This window comes from Furipterus horrens, unplaced genomic scaffold, assembly GCF_987537825.1.
Source record: "Furipterus horrens unplaced genomic scaffold, mFurHor1.1.pri manual_scaffold_2, whole genome shotgun sequence".
Taxonomy (NCBI): Eukaryota; Metazoa; Chordata; class Mammalia; order Chiroptera; family Furipteridae; genus Furipterus; species Furipterus horrens.
Genome location: NW_028327172.1, coordinates 26,451,399 through 26,476,774, shown reverse-complemented (window position 1 = coordinate 26,476,774; position 25,376 = coordinate 26,451,399). Strand labels below are relative to the sequence as shown.

The 25,376-nt window shown below is 41.9% G+C and overlaps 1 long non-coding RNA gene across 1 annotated transcript; it reads left to right on the top strand.

The window, feature by feature from the left end:
* Positions 1–1,930: 1,930 nt before the first annotated feature.
* LOC150018046 (uncharacterized) lies at positions 1,931–17,485 on the top strand. The gene is made up of 3 exons (XR_016509189.1): positions 1,931–2,085; positions 3,942–4,087; positions 17,270–17,485. It is a non-coding gene; the product is annotated as an uncharacterized LOC150018046 (long non-coding RNA).
* Positions 17,486–25,376: the final 7,891 nt, after the last annotated feature.

Genomic DNA, 25,376 nt, shown 5'->3' with positions numbered 1-25,376 from the left:
TGCTGTTTTTCTCTTCTCCCACTGCCTTCCATCCACAGTTGCTTTTTTTACCCTTCTAGTCATCAATCATAGTGTGACTTAAACGGGTCAGGGAGAGGGGGTCCCCAGCTGCCAATGCCACAGCAGCCTCCTGCCCACAGAGTCCTTCCTGTGGGCTTTATGTTGACATCTGGGAAAGCCTTATCTTTGACAACAAACTGATCCAGCTGGGGGAGGGGCAACCCCCCGATTTATTTCACTGCAACACTGGCAACTCCAAGTATTTTCTCTGAGCTAAAAAGCCAACTCCAAGGGCTCATTTGGACAGGTTGGGAAACTTGAGAACCACACAAACAAGCAGTTGCCTGTGTTGAAAGGGCTATATGGCCCAGAGTTCCTTCTCCCTTGGAGAACGGAGAAGCTGCCCCCTCTTTCCTGTCCCGTCTTCCTCCACAAACCAAGTGAACCAAGAAACTCTAAGAAGCAGGCCTAAGGAAGCTAGCTTCTCCAGGAAGGGGGAGAAGTCCGGGTCCAGCAGTCATTTGTCTCAGGGCGGAAGGTCATTCAGAAGTCACTGACCTGCACGCCGGGGCAGGTCTCCCGGGCCCCGGGCACAAATCCTGCTAATCCTCTGGGCTACACTGCTGGCCCCAGCTGACTGCAGAGAGGAACAGAGATGGAATTCCTCCCAGTCAGAGGAAAGGTATCCAGCATGACTCAGTCCGGGAGAGCACTTCTTGGAGGAACCATTCAGAAGCCAGCAGATATTGAACTGAAGACACGTCCAATAAGAACGCCTCTCTGTGAGGTTGCTCACCACCACCGAGTTCAGTACATCACACTAACTGTGCTTCGCTCCCCGAAAAGAGCCTCTAACATTCATTTAGAGCTTATCAACTGAAATTCCGAACAAAGAAACAGTCGTTTCTGGGACAAAATCACTTTCACAAACACTGTAGAATTCCGTTCCTTACCCACAGGAGGACTACTCTTGACCCCACACTGTGTGCTTTGGGCTGGACAGGTCCCCAACGGTTTGCTCAGCTGCACTGTGACATACCTAGGCATCACTTAGTATATGTTCATTGGCCTTCGGTCACACCCATGTAATTTTATTCCTAGGCCCTGGAGAGACAGCTGGCTTTGGAGTCACAACAGTTTGATTTCAAATCCCAGCTCAGCCATTTTATTTCTTCACATTCCAAAACAAGCCACCTAGGCCTCCTGGGCCTTGGTTTTCCCATCTAAAAAATGGGGCGAGTGTTTCCTCTTTTGAAAAATCATTATAAGGCTCAAAAGAGATAATGTCTTCAGGAAGCAGCTGGCACATCGTGGGTACTTAACTGATGGATGCCCCAGGCTGAGGACACTATAGGCCATACCTCACAAGACTACCAGGAGGACTCCTTAGGTCATTCTTTTAAAATATTTACAATAGTACCTGAAACATAGTTAATGCACAATATATGATACAATTATGTTTTTATAACCTGGCCATTAAACATTTCTGGACTGTTTGTATTTCAGTTTCAATTTCCGAAACTCTTACCCCCCAAAAAAGGTAGGACAAGGATAATACCACTCAAAAGGAAAATTTTCCAAGTTTTTTTAAAGAAAAGTAAAGCATGTGGATTGGTCAGACTTTGCTTAGGCACTATATATAAATTCTCATTCAACCCTCACGATACCTTTTGGAGTAAACACTTTCCTCACTGGCGGGTAAGTAGAGGAATGGTTAAAAAAAGACTATGTCTGTCCTCTGGTTTGGCCACTTGGCCATGTGACCTAGAGCAAGTGGCTTGACCTCTCTGGGCCAATGTCTTTGTCCAGCACAATGAGAATAATGATATTTATAATGTGATCATGAGGATTAAGTGAGTTAATATTTACCAAGCAGTAAGAAGAGTGTTATGCACACAGCAAGCACTTAATGCATAACAGTTACCATCACCTTTGACAGAACCTGAAACAGAGGTTGGAGGTGGTTGGTTAACTTATCCAAGCTCACATGCTGCTGGTAAGGGGAAAAAGCAAAATTTAAATCCAAGTCAGACTGACTCGAAAGCCACTGGAATGTTTATCCCACTACGCGTTATCACATACATGGTAAGAAAATATTCAGGACCTTTTCCAGTCAGAAAAGATGGGGCCAGAGAAAGTGGAGTCTGGGCGTTAGGGACAGTGAGGGTATTTCTGGCAGAAGTAAGAAAGGCAGAAAAGGGGAACTGGTTTGGAGAGAAAGATGCTCAGTTATAACATGGCACCAGAAGTTTAATCTTTAAATAAAACGACATTTTAGGCCATAGTGCTGTTTGTGAGTACAGCTGGCATTCAAACCAGTTTGAAAACCCCCTGTGGGAGAGTTTTAGATTCTCTGTTTAAATTCTGGGGAGGGGAGGAGGGTCCTGGCAGCTGTGTGTTTCTGTGGAGCTGGTTTTCCTGCACACGGACCCTCCCTGGGGTCCAGCCCTCTGGAAGGCATCGCCCCGAAGACTAAAGCAAACACACTCGTGCCTTTCTGCCAAGCCCAATGCCTTCAGTTCACAGAACATGAAATCCTGGTGCATGGAAACAAAGCAAACGTGAGGAAAGGCAGCAAGCTGGGAGGCCAGGGTGGGGCAGGGCATTCAAAGGCTTCATGTGCCTATCATCAGCGCTGGGATTAGCGGTGATTAATTTTTCGTTTGAGTGTTTGCTTGAACTTTGGGCATACATTGCTTTGCTGATTAGAATAGTTGTTGAAACAAAACAGCTAAAACACTGCATGTGGTCACCTCTGGGCTGTGGGATTACAGGCGATTGTGTTGCTCCTTCTTTGTGTGTTTTCTGTTTTCTTACATTTTCTGCTTTGAACGGGTAATGCTTTCGGATTTAAAAGAAAAAAGAACAAATATTATTAAAAGTCAAACAAGAACAATTTTACATGAGTGTGAGCTCCAACCACCTAGGCCTCCCTGGCTCCTGTCACAACATGTTGAAGACAGAATTAGGTATTGTCCACCCTTGGTGAAGAGAAAGTAAGAGAAAAACCTGCAAGAAGGGGGTGGCCAGCCTTTCAGGGGTATGGGGCCCAGGTCAATTCTTCTGTTACCAAACTCAAGGGGTTCACCACTTGAGAACCACATCAAGAACAAGATGTGCTTGTAACAAGGAAGTTACTTGCAGCAAATCAAGGAGACAGAGGATTCATATCCAAAGCTCTGCTTCCCAGGAAGAAGGCTTAGCCATTGCTTATACAGACTACTTGCTTAATTACATGTTGATTTATTTTTGTGGTTGGCTACATTGATCAGATTGGGTTCCTATCAAGTTTATCCTGTTTATAGCTGGTCTAAAATATACTGTAGTATATTTTAATGTTTAGCAAGAATAGCATTTAGTAAGAATGGCCTAGACCTTGAGACCCTTGTCCTCTCTAACAATTCCACCAGCATGACCAAATTGAGAGGTACATGTATTTTGTTGTTGTTGCTGTTCAATTGACTAGCCTGATTAATTTTTACCAAATTAAAAAATAAATGTTTTTCCACCCAACCAAAATTCATGTTCTGTCAATTAGCTCCATTCCTCAAGGAAATGTTTAAGTTCCTCACAGAAATTTTTGAGGGCTGATCATTCAAATGCAAACATATATGAGCTCCTCAGGATATAATTTCTGCCAGGAAAGAATAGACTGAGCCAAAGTCAATGGTCCTATTTTTTGGTGTGTGTTTCTTCTCTGGAAAGAAAGAAAGAAAAAGAGGAGAGGAGAGGAGAGGGGGAAAGGAAAGGAGGGAAGGAAGAAGGAAAGAAAGGAAGGAAAGAAGGAAGCAAGGGAGGGAGGGAGGTAAGGAAAAGAGCGAGAGTTGGGGGGAGTGAGCTATGAAAAGTAAAGTGAGTGGTGTTGACAAGAACGCAATGGTAATAATGACTAGAATAAAAGGAATCAAAAAATGGCTCTTTCCAACCCCCTCATTTTCCAGATGGAAAAACTAAGCCCAGAGAAGTTAATTGATTTGCCCATTTTAAACAGTTATATGATGATAGAAGCAAGATCAAGAGCCAAAATTCTCAGTTCCGGACCTGGCCCACTTTCAACTCTACACACTCAGCCTTCAGGTGCAGGAAGGTATGTGTGACCTACCCTGTTTATTACAAAGGCCTTGACGTTTAAAGGATTAAACATGCGAATGATGCTTGGGGAGTATCCCTTCAAAAATTGTTCTCTCCAAAAAGGTGGATCAAACAAGGCTGGTGGAAAGACGGGTCTGTATCAGCTATCTGACTCAAACTGGCTTAAGTAAGAAAGGGAATTTTGTTGAAAGTGCTGCAGTATGGCCACCTTCGGAGGATGCTGGCTGCCAGTGGCTAAATGGAATCACGAAAGGTCCAGTTTGTCCCCATCTCCTTGCTCTGCCTATGGCAGTGGCACTTGCCTTGTGGCCCTGACTCAGAAACCCTCAGCACAGATCCCTTCCCTTCCCTGGACCACAATCCCCCAATGGGGGTGGTCACTGAATGCACTCTAAGCGCCCTTTCACCTCTAACAGTGTCTCTCAAAAGGTGGACCACAGCCATCTTCATCAGAATGGCCACTTCGAATGTTGGTTAAATCATGCCGTTCCTACGTCCCAGCTCAACCCCCACCACATCATAACTTCGGAGAAGCCCAGCAATCTGTGGTTTCTACCAGCTCACCCAGAATAGCCTGGTGTCCCCTGAAGTTTGATAAACATTTGTTTGCGAGACAAGAGAGCCCAGAATAAAGAGCAACCCGAGGCTGGTGAGCCCCATCCTGCCTGTTAGGAATGGCTTTTACATTTTTAAAGAGTTGTCAAGTAAAATATTCACACAAAGAAGAATATGAAGCAGAGACTTTACATGGCTCACAAAGGCAAAAATATTTACTACCTAGCTCGTTACAGAAACAGTTTGCCAATCTCTGGCCTGGAATAATGAGGTCATTGGATGGTGAAAACAAAGGCAGGGGGTGGATTTAAACAGTTTATAGGCCTGAGGAGGCCAAGAATTCCTGGGAGCAGGAGTTTTCAGTGTTCCGTCAGCTCCATGGAGAATCAAGCAAATAAAAAATAAAATGTGCTCAAATTCTGGAATTTTATTTAAAGAACATGTCTTCTAGGAGACCTCCTGCAGCCTATGGATGGGCCACCCGATGTCTCATGTTGACAGAAGGGCCAGCAGGATAAACACACAGGAGAGACAGGGTCAGTGGCAATCCGTGATCTGAAAGCCACCAGCCAGGTCTCATTCGTACCATGGGGGCCATTTGGGGACCAGCTGATTATGGCTCCTTTCTATTCCTTCCCTCCAATTGCTGGGCAAACACAATCAGCTAAGGATGGGGCTCTCAGAGAGTCATCCTGGGTCAAGGGGTAATTTCCCAGGGACTTGACCAGGAAGAGATCCCAGTCCTTTTCAGATATCAGGCAAGAGAGGCTCTATGTTAGGAGCCAGACTGGGTATACCCATGGTTTTGAGAGTCAGACAGACCTAAGGTCATGTTTTGCCCTTGAACTTACTGTGACTTTAGACCTGCACCATTTAAGATGGTAACCATTAGCCCCATATGGATACTTACATTTAAATTTATGAAAATTTAAACTTCACTTCCTCTGTCATAGTAGTCACAATGTAGTCACTAGTCATTTCACTACATGTGGCTAGCGGCTACACTATCAGACTGTGCAGATGCCCAACACTGCCACCATCACAGAAGAAGTTCTACTGGACAACACCGCTGTAGACACCTCTTGACAATCATTTCAAATCCATTCTCAGGCTTTCCTTCCACCACCCTGTGGCCTCAGTATTCTAGGCTCCATTGCCTTAAGAACGATTGTTTATCAAACTCAACCCAAGCCTCAATTTGCTCATCTGTAAAATGGGCATAAAGGTATGTCAGGGCTGATGTGAGAATTACAGGAGACAGAATGGGTAGCACAATACCTGGCACGTAGGAAGTACTCAATAAATGCCTCTTATTGTGATTGTGTGCAAAATCTCATGCTCATTATTATTGCTAATACTCTCCCATCTTTCTCTAGGCCAGGAGTTCCCAAACTCTAACAGGCATAAGACTCTCCTGGAGGACTTGTTAAATCCCAACTGCTGGGAGGGCCTCCATTCAGAGTGTCCAATCCAGTAGCTCAGGGAGCCTGATCAGTTGCATTTCTAACAAGTTCCCAAGTCTTGTCGATGTGGCAGTGCTGAGAACCACACCTGGAGAAGTGCTCTTCTAGACAGCTCTTCCTAAGCCATTGCTGCCTGTTTGGTGGGGAGTTGCGTGTGTGTGTGTGTGTGTGTGTGTGTGTGTGAATGTTATCCTTTCCTAAGCATACTATGCTAAGGTATCGACCTGCCCTCTACCCCAGAGATCCCCTTTCTCTGCCAGTTTTCCAACCCCAGCTCAGATTCGGACAAACCTGGCCAACAGTTTTCTTCCAACTTTCCACCTCCGGGCCTGTCACTCATTTCTCTGGGCTGCCTCCTACACTTTGTTTATTGTTGGTTTGCTATAGCACTCCAGTTATTTGTTTCCCTGTCTGTGTTTCCTAACGTGTATGAGATGTTCCACAGCTGGTACCTAAGGCCAGTTTCTGTGGTACATCAATAATTTTTAGATGGTGCTCAGAGAAACAAACAGCAGTGAACCGCAACATAAGGAAGTTATTACTTTCTATTTTTTCCAAACTCTAATTACATCAGGGAGAAAGCCCCAGTCTGGGGCTGATGTGTCTTCACCCCTTGCTAACAGCCTTCCAGCTCAGAGCCTGAGTCAGGTAATTCGATCGGCATCACATCACTGTCATCAAAACAATGGCAGCCGAAATCCAAATAGTGCTTTCCGTGTGCCTGGCCGTGTTCTCAGGGCTGTCCCTACATTGCCTAGACATATAACTGATTAATAAACTAATTTAGTTCATCCTCACAACCCAATGAAGCAGATAAAATTATGACTCCCAGATGATGAAACTGAAGCACAGAGAGGCTATGTGACTCACTCATGGTCACACAGCAGAAAAGTGGGAGAAGCAGGGTTTCAGTCTAGGCAAAATAACAGTGTGCCCTTAACCACAGTGATGCTGAGCTAGAGCTCAGCAATACCGTTTTGTTTTACTCTTGTCTTCTATTTTGGACAAATATATTCATTTTTATTTAGATGGTGATAAAACATTTTTTTGTGTGTTATATGTCAATTGTACCTCAGTTTAAATAAATAATAGGTAGGTAGATAGATAGATAGATAGATAGATAGATAGATAGATAGATTTAAATGGGATTAACATATGGTAAAAAAAAAATGAGGCAAGTGAAGCAGACATATTTAGCACACAATAGTAGAGCTGGCTCTTGGATGCAAGAGCAGCTGTGGGATGCTGCACACAGACTGATGTCTGGGATAACGAGTCCAAGCTGACCGGGTGCTTCCCAGGGGCAAGATCCTCTTGGCGCCAGTCAGGGTCCAGCCAAGGAACAGATGGCACCCTCAGTGGCTTCTCTGGAAAGAGTGTCATGAAGGCAGTACTCACAGAGGTGCAGGGAGACAGGAGGTAATGCCATGCCATGGACTAGGCCCAGAGGGAGGCTGTTACCACCCTGGAAGGAACAAGGGGGGGAAATGATATTACCAGATTATGGTGAGCAGAAGCCAACTGTAACGGTGGAAGAGAGGTCAGCAGACAGAAATTGTAGCCAAAGGAGAACCAGCGGGGGAGTTGAGGGGGCCTGTTTCCCTTCTGACCTGTAATATCCATCCTGCCAGTCCTGCCACAGACAGACTCCAACTGGAGACCAGAGGGCAAAGAGCTGGGTGATGCCATCAGGAAAGGTCAGCCTCCCAGGTGCAGAGCAGGGCAGAGAAAAGCAGCCCGGAGAGAATAACCAGCATGGCCTGAGAACTGGCACAATGTGGTACGCAGAGGGTCTTGCTTTGAATTGAATTGAACCAAATGGAGAAATTTATTTCCGGTAAAGGGCGCTGCGTGGTCAAGGCAACTGGAGCCTGAACCTCTAGGGTTTCACTTCCAGCTTATCTAGGCAAGTGAATCATCAGATTTCGGTGACCTCTCGGGCCTTGAGTCACACACACATGCAGGAGGAGCTGAGTTGCTGGTGCATGTTAAGTGTTTCAAGCTGTAATTATATCTTCCACCTCCTCAGAGTGTCTAGACTAGATTGTGAGAGCTGGGGGAAAAAAATGACTGCAGCTTTCTGTGGCCCTCGAATAAATGGGAATTCCTGGCGGAGGCCCTTTTCCCAGGGTGCACAGAAGTAGCAAGTCCCCAGAAACAGCAGCAGCCTGGGCCAGAAGGATAAAGATAAAAAAAGGAAAAGTGTGCCTCATTTAACAGTCTCAAGAGGGAAGAGAGTCCAGTCAAGAAGTGGCAGTCAGAATAGGAAGCGATTCTACTGTATTCTTCAGAAAAAGCGTTCATATGACTTATTATCAGTAATATTAATAACAACACTGCACATGCACCACACATTTGTTATGTGCCAGGCACGGTGCTAAGCATCTTACATACTCGGCTGCATTTACTCTCCACAAGCACCGCATGAATGAGGTGCCTGCTATTAACCCTATTTTTGAAAAGAGAAAAATGAAGCTTAGACAGGGGAAGAAAACATGGTTGTAGCTACAACAGATGGAACATTTATTATGAGCCTGGTACAGGGAAAGAGCAAAGCTGACAGAAAAGGTCAGCCAGCGATTCTCCCCACTCCTATTCCGGGAGGCCCTGGATCCCCGGCTGGGACCTCAGAATTATGCTTCTGTATTGGGGACCAGTGCCCAGTAACACAGAGACCGCTCCCAACTTCAGTCCCTTCAAAAGCATCTTCCTTACCTTTCTCCCAGGCCCTCAGGCCCACTGACCAAGCAAAGCAATGCCGGCCCCTCATCCAACTTGGTGCTGTCATGACTATAAGGCAACATGGTTGCCTTTTAACAGGAGTGTCCCGTGGAGGGATCTCCCACAATATTACAGAACTTATTTACCTCCTCACCTGACTTCAGTAGAAAGACAGAATTATGTAACATGTGTATATTTGAAATGTCGCATTTAACAAATCAATACTTTAAACATGCATACACATGCAGACCCACACTACAATAAAATTATGCAATTGACAATATAATAATAATTACAAGACGTATGAAAAACAAATAATGCATTGAGCATGCATTGCGTAGGCAAGGTGGCCTGGTAAGGAAACCAGACTGTAGAAGGCTTTGTGGTGTACAGTCTTCTTTCAGGCATGTCAGTGAAGCTCTGTGACTTGCTGGTATCGTTTGGAGATTAAAACAAAAGTCTAAAATTGGATTTTGTTGCCAAATTGCCTTCTTTCCTCAGTCACCTCCTCCTTTTGCCAACACCAATATATTCTGGTTGCTACTAACCTTTATTCCTTCTTTTAATATCAACATTTTTCCATGCAAATGTCTGGGCTTTCCCACCAGAGTGAAAGGGTCATATACACTACTGTAACTTTTTAGGCTTGTAACAGACATGGAACATACTAATTGAATAACTGATCCTTATTGAGCATCAAGGGTTTTTTTTTTTTTAAGTACTAGTTTTAAAAAATGCACTTTTCTCCCCTAGAGCTTCACATTTTTTCTTTAACCTCCCAAGACCGGCATCTATTCTCCAAGCCTGATCTATCATATTAAAGGAGGAAACCTCAAATCAATCTTTTTTTCTTTGCTTTCTGGCCAAACCCTTTAGAGCAAGTGGCCACCCTTCTTCCTCTCCCCAGAAGCCTAGTGTGGATCTCTCTGCAGCTGCTCCTTTCATCCCTCACAAGGCAGACACCTCCTTGCATTGTTATTGCAGTTGATCCACTTATGACTAAAGCATCGGATGCACTTTCTCTGAACGTTCAACCTCTAATCACTGAGAAGCAAGAGGTTTGGATGATGGTCTCTGGCAAGAATCTTCTCCCATCTGGTTTTAGTTCAGGGCTGGCCTTTGACGGGCCTCTGTCTCACACCATGACTCTAAGCGGGTGTGGAAACAGCTTGGCTCTCTGGCAAGTTGAGTGGGTCCAAGGAGAGCTGTTTATTTTTGCGAGCAAGGGCAATGAGGGGTTGGCGTCTCAGCATCATGCAGATTTAAGCGTATTACCAATGTCTCCCTGGCAGGTATGTCTTATTTGGCATAAAGAAAGATCTGTTATCAGACACAAAGGCCTCCCAAGTTACGGCTTGACTTTAAGGAAATAACAGCAGTTTTTAAGACAGAAGCAACTGCGGTCTCCATACAGCCTTCGAGGATATTGTAAAAAAGATCCATCCCATCCCCGTTGTGTCCTCATTCTACTCCCTTTGGTTGAAGCCGTTACTTCTTGTCTAGAAAACAATAGCTCCCTAATTGGTCTCCGTGCCTCCTTTCTTGCCCCTTACATCTTCCTTCTTTCTACTCGTTGTCAGAATAGTTCTTTTGAAACATGAATCTGAGTATGACCACCCAGCCCCCTCTCTTTGCTCAAATACCTGCAATAGCTCCCCACTGCTTATAGGAGAAAATGCAGAGTCCTTAACAAACACACAAGGCTCACTATAGCAGACGGAGATAAAGCAAGAGAAATGGGTGGAATCTGTGAATGGAATTTTTCTTTTCTTTTCTTATTTATTTATTTATTTATTTATTTATTTATTTATTTTGAGAAGTTGAGTCACACCAGATATAGCATGGTATAAATTAGGCCCATGGTGACAGTTTAAAACTCTCACTCCAGGTTTTCACTCTGGCTAGTGCCAGTGCCTGGAAGGATCTCAGTGCTGCTCACCACTCCAGATTCTTCACCTGACTCCTTGTTTATCCCACAGAACTGGGTTCCACAGTGTTCTCCAAGCATCTTTTCTTGGCAGTGAGTCTGGGTTAGGTGTCATTTCCCTGGCTCTCAAAGCCATCTGCAGCCCCTGTCTGATAGCAGTGACTAACCTGCTACTTGCTGGGCTCCTCCACTGGACCAAGACTTCCCTGATGAAAGTAAATATCTTACTCCTCCTTGAGTAAGTACACAGGATAAAGGTTTATAGTAGACATGTGCTTTGTCCACTCAGGACCTTTCTTGTCCTGGAAATAGCAGCTGCTTGCCCCTCTCCTCTTTAAGGAACTGTCCTTTTTCTGCACCTGATGGTTCTGACAATGCTGCTAAACCAGAAGACTCCAGCCTCATCCTAGGGGTGGGTACATGATCCAACTGGACCAATCAAATTCTTTTACCTGGGAATGGGTAAGGTTCAAAAAGGCAACTGGAGCTATGGCATTGGGTGGAAGCTCTCGAAAGGGACCACAAGTGCCCTAGTTCCTGGATTGCATTCTTCTCAAGGCTTTGGTATCAGTGAGTTTTTGCTGTGTAACAAATAATCCCAAAAATGTAATAGCATACAATAATATCCTTTTATTTATCTAAAAATTCTGGAAGTCGGTAATTTGGGCTTGGCCAGCTGAGTGTTTCTCCTGGTCTTGGAAACATTTCCACATGTACCTGTGATCAGCTGTTGGTGAACTAGAGGCTGGTGGCCTAGGGTCATCTCAGCTGGGATCATATCTGTTCTCCACAGTCTCTCCTCTTCCAGCAGTCTAGCTTGATTTTGTTCACATGCACCTGGACAGAGTTCCAAGAGAGTGAAAGGAAGCACACAGGCTTGCTGAGACCTGGGCTCAGACTGGAACATCAACTCCACTGCATTCTATTGGCCAAAGCAAGTCACAGGACCAACCCAGATTCAATGGGGGTGGGAACTAGTCTCTACTCCTTGATGGGAGACGCTGCAAAGTCACAAGGTGAAGGGTATGGATACAGGAGTGGAAAAGTGGGCTCACATCTGCAAACTACCACAGCTTTGTTGTTCAGTTTCTATTAATCTTCCAATGCCTCCCTTTTCTTTTTTTTAAATTTTATTTTTATTGTTTTTCTATTATAATTATCCCACTTTTTCCCTCATTGCTACCCCCCACCCAGCCCACCCCATCTCCTCCCATGGTCCATCCCGACCCCGTTGCCCATGTCCATGGGTTATTTATATTAGTTCCTTTACTAAACCCTTCCTCTACTTACCCCGTCTCTCCCTGCCCCCTCCCCTCTGATAACTGTTACTCTGTTTCTTGTTCAATTTCGTTCATTTGCTTGTGTTGTTCATTAGTCTCCTATATTGGGTGATAGCTAATTCAAAAGAACTTATGCACCCCTATGTTCACAGCAGCACTGTTTACAACAGCCAAGTGCTAGAAACAGCCCAAGTGCCAATGCCTCCCTTTTTAAATAAAGGCACTAGATGTCAGTGTCTGTTGTTTGCAATTTAAAAACCATAACTTATGCACGCTTGGGAATGGATGACTGAGGGTACCTACGTTGCAGTGGGTCAAATGTCATCCAAGGGCGAGTGTTATGAAGAGAGCAGGGTAGAAGGGTGACAGACCTTATTGAGGAGCTGAGGGAGCTGCAGAGCACGCTACACGCTGACTACCTGGGAGCATCTCAGAAGCTGTGCTGCGGCTTTCCCTCCCCCCCCACCCCCCCCACAACTCACCCTGTGCTCCCAGCCACCAAAAGCTTGAAATCTCTCTGGGAGCTAGAGTGGAGGGTAAGCCATTCACTTGGAACTGCTCTCTTGTCGACATCTAAATTGATTGTGAGACCCTGACCCAGTGTTTGGATTAAGTGACTATCCTCGGTTGTGTGTTAATATAGCAACATTTTATGCTTCAGATTGGCTTAAACATAGGATCTAAAGTTTTTAAGGAAAGGATATTTCGATAAGGGAAAAGTCTTAAGGCTGAAGGGATCTTTAGTTATGATCCAGTGTTCCTCAATTTTACTCCTTCTCACCGCCCCCCAACTCCCCATAGCTTTCCAATAAAATCTGCATTTCCTTAGGAGCTGATCAGAAGGCTGTCAGGAAAACAAAAGCAAGTTATATAATTAAATAACACTGAACTGTGAATGACTGATATCTCACATGCCTCAGTTTCAAGGATAACTTATAATGTTGGGGGAAGATTTCTTAACTCAGAAATATTTTTTTATAAGTAAAATCCCAGCATATACAAAAGAAAGGTTTTCAGGTAGTTATAGGCAGATTCTTTTGTTGCTGTTTTTTTTTTTTTTTTGCAGTGGTGGCAGTGATATAAATAATGAAAAAATAGTATCTGCATATAGATATGACAGTGTTTTTTTGTGATGCTTAGAACTGTCTCTTCTTTGAAAGGCATGGTCACCTTGGCCTTCAGAATATTCCAGAAATTGTTATAGAAATGTATAATGAACACAATGAAAATGGAAAGTTCCTCCAAGTTTTTGCAGCCATAAACCTTACATTTGGGACTTAAATAGCTCCCTCAGATAAAATGATTGCCCTGCAGTTCCTTGAGCACTTCTCATCATCTGTAAACCACAAGACTGTCACTCGGAGTGCTGAGACTCACATCTCTGTGGGTGAGACAAGGAGGAGCCATCTCTGCTCCCACTAAGTCTCAGGCTCGGGACGTATGCCAGCACAGCCAGATAGCATCTCCGGGCTGAGCAGGATGGTGTGATGCTCCCTGTGTGGGAGGCCTCCTGAGGAGGCAGACTGGTGACCTCACTGGGAAAATAAAAACAGTTCAATAAAAAATACTTATCTTGGAAATGATCTGCCTGAATTTGAGACCAGAGAAGGGATTGTATTTCCAACACCCTTTCAAAGCAAAAGGCCATTTTCCATCAGTCCTGTATGGGGAAGAAATCCCACAGTGCTTCTACTTGACTAAAAGATGATGACTCAGGCAAAAAGGATCTCGACTCCAGGTCTACACAAAGACACAGTAAGGGAATCACCCTTAAAAGAACCAATTAGAATGCTTTCCTTCTAAAACCAGAGCAATGATGTGCCCCCGGGAACTACAGCTCTGGGGAAGACCCAACCCCACAAGTAACCTCAACTTTTGACCTCTGATGCTTTCCTTCCCTCTAGGATTTCTCTCATGATACTTCCGATGCTGTTTATAAAGACTTAGTGTATCCCTGTCTCTAAAGCGTAAGTGCAGACAAAGGAACAAAGGTTGAACATCTCAAAAGGACCTTTACTTAAAATGCAAAAATACAAAAAGAAGATTTATGTCAGAACCATCTAGAAGCAATATCAGGCTGAGAGCAGGCTTCTGATTCTCACATGGTGGACCTGTTTTGTTCTGTTCTGAGCCCTGTTCCTTGCCTAAAGAGCTCCCTTGGCAATTCTTCATTCTTAGTCCCGCAGCACTTGGGTATGTATTTTTCAGGGGATTTGGAGGACCAGCCCTAGTGACAGGCAATTTGGTGGGGATTTAATATTCTATCAACAGTATATTTACAGAAAATTAGCCTAGTCAAATGTATTCTAGGGGGCAACATCTCTTCCCTGTTTGCCTTGTTGCAGGTTTGGACAGATGGTCTTGGTTTAATTTGCAAAGGATTCTGGATAGAAACTCCCGAAGAGTGTAGTTTGATTTGGCTTTATCTGAGGTCTTCTCTCACCCTGCCAAGTGCCTCAGCTTCTGCCCTGTCTCCCTCTTTGCTTTGAGGGTCAGAAGGCTCATAGTTGAATCTGCCATTCTCTCTGAGTAGTTAGTTGTACAAGGCTTTCAGGTCTATAAATGTTTGAGTCTAACTTTAAACTGGATTCATTCTATTCTTTCTTTTCTCTCTTGAATTTATCTCTTGAACAGTCGTTTTCCATTTCCCACTAAGAGATTTTGTTAGCTACCTCAGTTTTATTTTTTCACCACCTTAGTTAGCATCAGAAAAATTATCTAGAACTTGAAAAGCAGTTTCTGGATGTTCGCCTGGGGCAGTGCTCTTCTTGACAATCTATTATCTGAGCTGTGTTTACAGCCCTGTTGGGGCACAGGCTAACTTGTATGTTTTCTCGTGGTTAAAATGGAAATAATTTCTCTCTCATGGAAGAGATAATCTCAGAATTTATGACTTCTGACCTGACTAGACAATAACCAGTTTTGTATCTAACTTAGTACCTTTAAGCTAATATTGGATACCTAGCTTCTGAAATGCTATTTGAACTGGTTTTAATATATTATAATTTTCTTCAGTAATAAATAAGTTAAATACATTCTCTGACACACCTTATATTTGTATGAAAGTAATGTTTTTAAACCTCTGAAAAAATACTATAACAGCAAATAGGAAAAAAAGGGCCACACTATGTATTTGTCAAAACCCATAGACACTTTCAGCACAGAGAGTGAATCCTGACATGTGCAAATTAAACATAAATCATTTAGGAAGTCAAGGAGATCCCAGATGGAATGCAAAATGTGACCTCAAAAAATTCTAGCTGAACTGCAAACGTATAAAACAAAACTCAGTGAAGGCGGTGGGGGGAAATGTGCTGATCTATGTAATGAAAGGAGTGGAGTCTGTAAGACTAATGGGAAAAGTATCTGTACAGAGTACTGTACTCTAGAGATAAAATTGTTTTCCACAGGAATATAGGTTAACAAATCTCCAACCACTATACAAATATACTGGAATTTACAATTAAGTAAATGAATGGCAGATGGTAATATCCAGGTTTCTTACTTTTGGAAAGAGAATTTAAAAATTAGCAAACAAAGGAGGTTGGACTAGAATTGGAGACATCAGTATGAATTCATGTTTGACTTAACATAGATACAGATAGTTACACAGAGAAATAATAGATTCATGGGTTAATGTATATATATTTCCTTTTTGGTCTGCAGAGAGGGCCTGGGAGCAACAACATTCCGGTAGCAATGGGCAAACCTAGCACCCAGAGTTTCATTTCTAATACTATTTCCCAGTAAAAGGAAATAGCACTTTTGGAGAAATGGCAGATTTTAGAACTAAGATAGAAATTATGTAAGATGAACCTGAAGCATCTTGTAGTGCCAGAAACGGAGCAGTTTTCCAATGAATGAATGAATCAATCAATAAATCAATCAAAATTTGGAGCCGTGTCAAAGGGATATAGGAGCCAAGTGACAAAGCTGCTAATGGCCAAAGTTAAAACAATTTAAGCAACAAAATAAGTAAAGTAATATTAGATTATAATTCAAGTATAAAATAAATTTTGAGTCCATACTGACATAAATAAATAATTGAACAAATAACTAGGAGAGATAAGACAAAGCTTACAGGCAGGAGAATTTCTAATAACATATGTAGATACTCTGCCCCCGAGGAGGTGAAGCTAAGGCACTACTCCTTGTATCCTTAAATGTGTATTCTGCGTAGTGACTTTCTTACGAAGAGTATAGTATGAAAAGGGAGTGGGGGAGTAACTTTACAATGGAGAAACCTGACGAACACTACCTCAGCCAAGGTATCAAGGTCATCATCAACAATCATAAAATACGTTAATATTATGTACCTTTTATATGATGTGATAAGAACCGCACTTTACACTCTTCCTCCCATAAAACCATAACCTCAGCCTAATTATGAAGGAAATGTTAAACAAATCCAAGCTGAAGAAGAGTCTACAAAATATCTGACCAGAATTCCTCCAAACTACCAAGGTCATCAAAAACAAGAAAAATCTGAGAAACTGTCACAGACCAGAGGAGCCTAAGGAGAAATGGCAACTAAATGTGGTCCAGCATCCTGAATGGGATCCTAAAATAGAAAAAAAAAAGAAATGACATTAGGTAAAAAACTAAGAAAATCTGAAGAAACCATGGAATTTCATCAATAATAATATACCAGTATCAGTTCATTAATTGTGACAAATATACCACAATAATGTAAGATGTGAAGAATAAGAAAAAGTGGCTTTGGGGTATATGGACCTCTGTTCTATGTTTTCAATTTTTGTAAATCTAAAGCTATTATGAGATAATAAAAATTATTAAAATAAATAGGTGCATCAGACAAACCCAACAGAGATACATTCTACATGCAAAATATTTGTGAATGTCAGAAAAAAAAACAGAGAAAAACTCAGAAATGGTCACAGGTAAGAGGAGACTAAGGAACCATGACAATTCAAAACAATGTGAAATCCTGGATTAGAGTACAAAATTTTTTAAAAAGAACACTAGTGAAAAATCTGATAAAATCCAAAAAGAAGACTTAGCTTGGTTAATAGCATGGTACCAACATTAATTTCTTAGTTTTGACAAGTGTACCATGATTGTGAAAGATGTGAGGAAAAGTTGGATGAAAGTATATTAAAACTCTCTTTAGGTAAAGGTATATGAGAACTACTTTGAAACTTTTCTGTGAATCTACAATTATTCTGAAATGAAAAGGTTTTTTTTTTTTTAAATCTTTCTTTTTTTAATAGGTGAATCATGAGGAAAAGTATCTATGTGCTGACTGGAAGCAAGTATATAGTGCCTTCCTTCAGCCAACAGAGATATGAAGCTGCCATCAATTGAACTAACTTGTTTTGAAGAAGGAAAGGATCACTAAGAGTTTAAGGAAGACAGCCTGAATCACAGTGATTCTCTCCCCGATGAGCAAGTGTAATAATCTGGATAATAAATCTTTTGTTAGCATTTCTCCGAGTAAAGCTTAGGCCAAAGCTTAGGGAATTCTGCTTTACTTAAAGCTCTTGGGGACAAAACACACCTCTCTCAAAAATCTCAGAAAGCATGGTCTGTTTCAAGCATTGGGTGTTAAAGATAGGGACACAATAGTTCATGAGATCTTTTCTCCATCTGCTCTTCCCACACACAGGAAGCCTAATAGCTATTCCATCATGAACATAAGCACAGGTCTTATCTCACTGACCAGTTAGAAGGCCAGCCTCTACAGGATGGCCACAAACAGCCAAGATCCTGCAGGGAAGAGCTTCTGATCTTTGCTTGGCTGAATTACTTCTCCAGGCTTTTCCCAAGGTAGTTAGAAAGAGGTTTCCTGGAATTGTTTATGAGGATGCCAGAAGGTCAGCCAGAGTTCTCAGTCGGAGCAGTCATTTGTTCCTACTGCCTTACTGGAGTAATAATACCATATGTTGCCCCAACAGAGCTACTCCCACATACTAAACACCTGTGATGTGCCAACTACAGTACCAGGTGCTAGAAAAGAGGCAATGGATTTGGAAAAACAAAAACAAAAACACGTTGGAATGGCCAAAAAGTCCGTATGGTTTTATCCATAAAAGAAAAGACCAATTTTTCATTTTCACCAGTAACTTTATTGATTTGGATATTTTGAGTATGTCAGCAACCTCCCGTGTGGTATAACATTGATTGTTTTCAGTTAATGGCTTGATTTGATCTTTTATCAATTTCTACTGATCTAACGAACTGTGGTGCATTGTCCAGTGAGAAATCTCCAGCATGAAACTTTGCAAGGTGCTTTTGACAGATTCAATCAGTCACAGAACCGTCTTTATATACTACACAAATCTTTTTTGTATGGTTCAGTTGAGTTTTTACCTTTCTTGAAATCATAAAGTGTAATATGCCAAAAACAGTGTGTATTTTTTTCAATCTTCAATATTAACATGGCTACACAAAAATTCACCAATTTGGTAAGTTTTTTTTTACTGCACACTGATCTGACACTGTCACAACACAGTCTGACAAGATTTTCCAAATGAAGTTAAAGGCAACTAAGCGCTACTATAGCCATCTTACAGAAAAAACTAAGTGAACTTTTTGGCCAACCCGATAACAATAATAATGATGATAATTGATGATGACAGTGATGATGATGATGATAAATATGTAGTAGTATACATTTAGAATAGGTCAAGCCCTATGCTACAAGCACTGACTCAAGTCTTATAACAATTCAATGAGAAAGATTATATATTATCTCTATTTTACAGGTGAAAAAACTCTTCTCTCTCCAGGAAGCAAAGATCAGAGTAGCTTGTCTAAGGTCAACTAGGAGGCATCAAAGTGGTTAAGAACATAGTGTTTGAAGACCAGCAGACCTAGAATCTGTATGGCTTTATTAGCTGTGTGACTTTGGACAACCAAGGTCACCTCTTTGTCAAGTAGATAGGTAAAGACAAGATCAGCACAAATTTATCAAATGCCTTGGCCCATGTTATAATGTCTTCTACAAATTTGAGGGTGGAAGGGACCGACACATGTGCTCAGAATTTGTCAAACTGTGCCAAGCACCTTACAGGTACAAACTCATTTTATCCTCACAATACTACATGAGATACGTACATCTTATTTTACTGGGGATAAAATGTATGTTCAAAGAGATTGAATCAATTTCTCAAAGGTCGCCCAGCAGGTAAGTGGTCCAGCTGCAGTTTTAGTCCTGCTCTGCCTGCCCTGGTGCCGAGTCTTAAACACTCATCTGTTACCCACTTACCATTTCAGAAACTCCAGGTAGCTCAGTTATTCCTGGTAACATATTTTTCATTTTAACTGAAGGCAGAACCCAAGGGATTCACCATAGGCAGTGTAGATCTGGCCAATGGAGTGTCATTCGAATTCAGTGGGACCTTTAATCACTGATAGTATGTACCTTAGAAAGCAGAGAACCTTCCCTGGGAAGCTAGAGTGCATTTTGAAGAATTGTGGAGGTAGATGGGGGAGAGCAGAACAAAGGTTCAAGAAGCCTGAAGACCAAGGAGCAGGTTTCTTCTGGATTTGATAGCAAAACTACAATGTATCCAATTAACCTTGCCTTTGGTCAAGCCCCTACCAAAAAGACAATGCCTTTTGAGCACCAGAGCAATTTAGGGTAAAAAAAAAAAGATGCAAAATACATTCCAATCCCTATACCAACTTTGATTACTGGTAGTAGCTCCTGGGAGAGTTGTATTAAGAAGGATCGTGAGTCCAGAAATTCCTCTTCTGGGTGTTTATTCAAAGAATATGAAAACACTAATTCAAAAAGATATATCTATCCTTATGTTCATAGCAGCATTCTTTACAATACACAAGATATGAAGGCAACCTATGTGTCCATTAACAGATGAATGAATAAACAAGATGTAGTGTATATAAACAATGAAATACTACTCAGCAATAAGTTGGGATATTAGCATTCGCAACAACATATCTTGAGGGTATTGTGCTAAGTGAAATAAGCCAGAAGAGAAAAAAAATTGTATAATTTCACTCACATGAAAAATATAAAACAAAGAAGTAAACTAACTAACAAAACAAAATAGATACAGAAAACAGAATGGTACTTACCAGGGGAGAAGGGGTGGAGGGAGGGTGAAATGGATAAATGGGGTCAAATATATGGCAGACAATGGAAACTAGACTTTTGGTGGTGAGCATCAATAGTTTACAGATATTGAATTATAATGTTGTACACCTGAAATTTATATAATGTTTACACTCCTCAATTTAAAAAACTAAATTAATTTTTTTTTTAAAGAAGGGTCATAACTCTGCCCAGGCTCAGCTGGGAAAAAACTAATGTTTTGATCCATTAGCAATTATGTCACAAGTGTGAGAGTGGAAAGAGCCTCACATGTGCCCAGAATTTGCCATTCCTGCTTTAGGGGATGCCACAGCTTGGACATACTCTGCAGAAGGAGTTAACTGAGCTCAGGTCCAGGTAGGAAGCCAAAATGTCCCAATGGCACCCTGCTCCCCTGGGCCTTGCAAAGTAGGGCAAAACAGCATTGACAGGAAGAAAGGGCCTAATTTGAATTCCTTTGGTTTTAATTATTTTCAAAAGAGAGGCAGGCCACCAATACTAAGATCCTTTAGGAAGAACTAAAAACCAAAGAGATTCAGGCCAGCTGGAGGGGGTGGAGGGTGGATTCCTAGCCAATTAGCCTTCCTTTGTGACATGGTCACCCTTCACACCCCCCTCCCCTCCAGAAGCCTTAACAACACTCATGTGTCAACAGGATCTCAGGACAGGGGAAAAAGCGGTGGTGAGCCAAACCTCAAGAGTGAGGGAAAAAAAGCAAAATCTGGAATTTCAGCTCCAAACTGGGCCCTTGAATGGCATAACTGCTGTTATTATTTTTCATAGAGCTCTCACTGGGCTTTCCTGGCCACCAGGAACTTGACCTCAGAGCTCAGTTGGCCATGTCTTCCCTCTATAGCCTTGCCACTGCCTGGCCAAACAGGCTCAACCACCATCTCAAAGTCTACATATTCCACGTCAGACCTCCCCAAGTAGGTCAAACTTTCCAGGGTTAGACTATTAAAGGGAAAGTAGTCCTACTGTTTCCTTTAATAACCAATTTTTACAGGGTGCCAAATGCCCTGTAAGGAGCCCAGCAGCCCAAAGCAGTCCTCTGGGTTTCAGAAACCCCAGCCTAACCCAGAGGCAGGAGGAGGGAGCAGATACCCAGACCCAGTCAAAATGACTCTCCAGGGAATCTGCTTGGTTCAAGCTGCCGGGAGACTCTGAACTTACCATTAACATTCATCTGAGAAGGTTCTGGTAGGTCCTGGCAGGAATGAGCCCAGTCTCTGCAGGGTGGTGGCTCTACAGCGGGTGGGACAGGAAATTTCTACCATATGCCTTTTAAAAAAGGAATTGGTTATATTGAAAGCCCTTGTGTTCCATTGAGCATCTTCATGAATTTGAATTCACAAAGGTGAACATGAAGCCGAATTGGAAGCTAGAGAATATCAAGTGATTGTGCTTGATAGAATAAGAGTACTGTGGAGTCTGGGTGGGGGAGGGGCAGTCCAGGACAGAAGGTGAAAGGGACCAGCAGAGGATGTGGCCTGAAGCTAGGACAAAACACCCAGTGCAAGGTCTAGGGGCTCAGGAAGATGGTGTCTAGGAAAAGGGATTCCTGACATCCAATTTGAAGTTCTTTGCTTTTTGATAATATAAATTGTTCTATTCCCCAAGCACAGCACAAAATTTTAGTAAAATCTAGTAAATACCTGCATGCCTTTGTGTGAGTGGGGCTTTGTGCCAACCCAGGAAAGGCTGGGTTTCACTCCTGGGTTCAAGAGAAAAATAGTTGGCAAACCCAGGTTGCAAGGCTTTGGGACCAGGGGGATGTGAGGTTCAATCCCTAAGAATTGACTAAATCTTCCAGTGCATTGTCCATTTCATTCTAAGTGGAAAGTGAATTGTATTGATATTCTCTTTCTACCTTTTAAAAACTTCTTCTCTATATTAAAGACATAGCAGGTACTATAAAAAAATGATAAAGAATATAAAAGGGATTGAATAGATATGGGTCTGAATTCCAGCTCCACTTTCCTGACTGTGATTCTAGCCTCAGGTTCCTAATCTCCTAAATGGGAGAAAATAATTCATAATCATCATTCTTTGTAAAGGATCAGTAGAAACCATCTGCAATGTTTACCATGGTAACTGATACACAGCAACACTCAATGAATGTCAGTTGCTCTTATTCACCTGTTGGCGGTAATGGTAAGGATGATGAAGATGAAGACCACACTGACAATGACTATTCCTGATTGCTGAGCTCCTAGAGTTAGGGGAGGGGAAAAGTGACTGGTTAAATAGATTTTAAGATCAAAGGAAGCAAATCTTGCGAATCTGTTCTACTGATCTTCACTGGACCATGAAGTGAACATGAAATAAACTTTACTGTACTTGTCACTGAGATGGGAAGATTGCTTCTTACCACAATTAGCCTACAAGTGCTAATGCAGGTATCACCCCACACCAGCCAAGGTTGATGGGAGTAGTAAATGAAAAGATTGAATTTATACAAAGAGACAAGTGAATGATGACCTCTGGCAAAAGCCTTATCGAATCAAATATGTTAGGCTTAGCTTTTTTCTCATGCTATTAAATTCTTTCCCTATTAACTTCCAAGTGGATTATTTTTCTCTCTGAGAGATTATATATATTTCTTTTCCCAATATGCATTTAGTTGATTCTAATTTTTCTACACTTAATGTGCCTTTTTGGATATAACCATCATTTTTTTAACCTTTATCAAGATATAATTAACATTTAATATTGTATACATTTAAAGTTTACAGTGTGATGATTTGACACACACACATTGCAGAATGATTACCACAGCAGGATTAATTAACACCTTCATCGCCTCACATAATTACCAGTTCTTTTTTGTGGTGAGAACATTTAACTGTCTTAGCAACTTTTAAGTACATAATACAGTATTGTTAATTATAATCACCATGCTGTACAGTACATGCCCAGAACGTATTCATCTTCTAACTGAAAGTTTCTACCCTTTGACCAACATCTCCCCATTTCCCCAACTCCCCAGCCCCTGGAAACCACCATTCTTCTATTTCTCTAAGTTTAGCTTTTATAGGTTCCATATGTAAGTGATATTTGTCTTTCTCTGTTAAACTTATTTCACTTAGCACAATGCCCTGGAGGTTCATTCATGTTATTGCAAATGGCAGGATTTTCTTCTCATGGTTGAATAATATTCATGTGTGTGTGTGTGTGTGTGTGTGTGTGATCTTTATCCATTTATCCACTGATGGACACCTGAGTTGTTTCCATATCTTGGCTATTATGAATAATGCCGCAGTGAATATGGGAGTGCAGCTATCTTTAAAATCCTGATTTATGCCCAGAAGTGGAATTGCTAAATAATATCTGCAGGGGTTTGTTTCCAGCCCTCAATTCTGTTCCATTGGTCCATATTTCTGTATTTATGCCACTACCATACTATTTTGATTACTATGGTTTTGTTATATAGTTTAAAAATCAAAATAAAGTATAAATAAATAACTAAAGGTGTAATGCCTCTAGCTTTGTTCTTTCTCAAGATTGCTTTGATTATTCATGTTTTGGGGGTTTTTTGTTTTGTTTTGTGTGTGTGTGTGTGTGTGTGGTTCCATATGAATTTTAGGATTATTTTTTCTATTTCTGTGAAAAATACCATTGGAATTCTGACTGAACTGGGTTCAACCTGTAGATGGCTTGGATAGTATGGACATGTTAACAATATTAGTTCTCCTGCATGAGGTGAAAGAGAAAGAAGCCTCTTTGACAGAGTCCTGCACAGTTGGGGAAGCTGGGTTCTTGCTTACACACTCCCACTTTTTCCCTCATGGGGGAAATCACAGCCAAGGTCTCTCATGGCATTGAACTGTGTTGCCTTGGGAAGAGTAACAGCGTAAAGTCAAACTGTTCTTCTTACCCTCTTAAATGCATATGTATTTCCCTCTAACAGTATGCTGGAACTTCTCCTGAGAATCCTGAGCATCCAAAAAGACTTTCTTATCCAAGAGCAATTGTCTAAGACAGTGCTCTCCAAAGCTTCCAGCCAATTCATGGACCTCTGCAGAGTCTACAGCTGGGGCTGAGATCTGTAGGTCTGTATGCCTATGACAATACTCCTGGATCCCATGGCATATGGTGCTAGACCCCACGGCTCCCACAAAGGTAGTTATGTCTAGAGATGGAGGCCCAATTTTTGCTGCTAAGGGGAGATATAAACAAGGGACATCTTATCCAGACACGTTGCTGATGTTCAGCGTTATCATTCTTGATACCTCTGGCCAATCTCTTTCTGACACAGCTACTCTGCACTTCCTTCTCCCGGTTCAGCTGCCACAGAGGAGACTGTTGAATAGAAAGAACTTGGCACACTCATTTTACCAGGTTACCTGTGTCTGGGGACCAGCATTCTGTTTTTAGTCTGAAAGATAATACCTCTCCTATAGAAGCCAAAAGGACTTTATTTCCTTCAAAAGAAGTTTCAGGAGATGCTGTATTACTGGCTTAGACAAATCCAGTTTGATTACATTCATTGTCTCCTTGTCTCCCCTCACACAGCAGTCAGGTTTTTAAATGAAGGTTTAATGTGAAACTGAGCCCTTCCAGTTTCACTTTTCCATCCTACTTTCACTACAAAAGCCCTGCCTTGGGAAATGACAGTGAGAATTGTGTCATTAATCACAGGTTTCAGATCTTTTCAGTGGGCAGTAAGGAAGATGAAAATAGCCCTCAAGGATCAAGTCTTGAGGACACAGAAGCATACTCAAAAGCAAAGGTCCTTGAAGCCAAAAGAAAAATCAGTTGGCTTAAAAATATAAGAATGTAAGTGACAAGCTCTGTTTAGGGAGATGAGGAGGTGAGAGGGAGGTGTGTTTCAAGTTCTGACATTGACAAATGTCCTTTTTATTGCCCAAAGTCACTTCTAGGAGACTGGTTTCTTTAAAAACAGATTCACTGAATACTCCATCATAACTAGAGTATTTCAGCATGTTTCTTGCTGGCTACTAACCTTACTATTTATTGTCTCCCCTTTAACTAAGTGGGAAATCTCATTTTATGAAATGAGGTTTAAAAAAAAATAGCTTCCAAATTTGACCTAATTCTTGAATCACAACTCTGTTACCTAAATATCATATCACCCTGGCTGGTGTGGCTCAGTGGATTGAGTGCTGGCCTGTGAACCGAAGAGTTGTTGGTTCGATCCCCAGTTAGAGCACACCCCTGGGTTACAGGCCAGGTCCCCAGTTGGGAGTGCATAAAGGCAACCACACACTGATGTTTCTCTCCCTCTCTTTCTCCTTCCC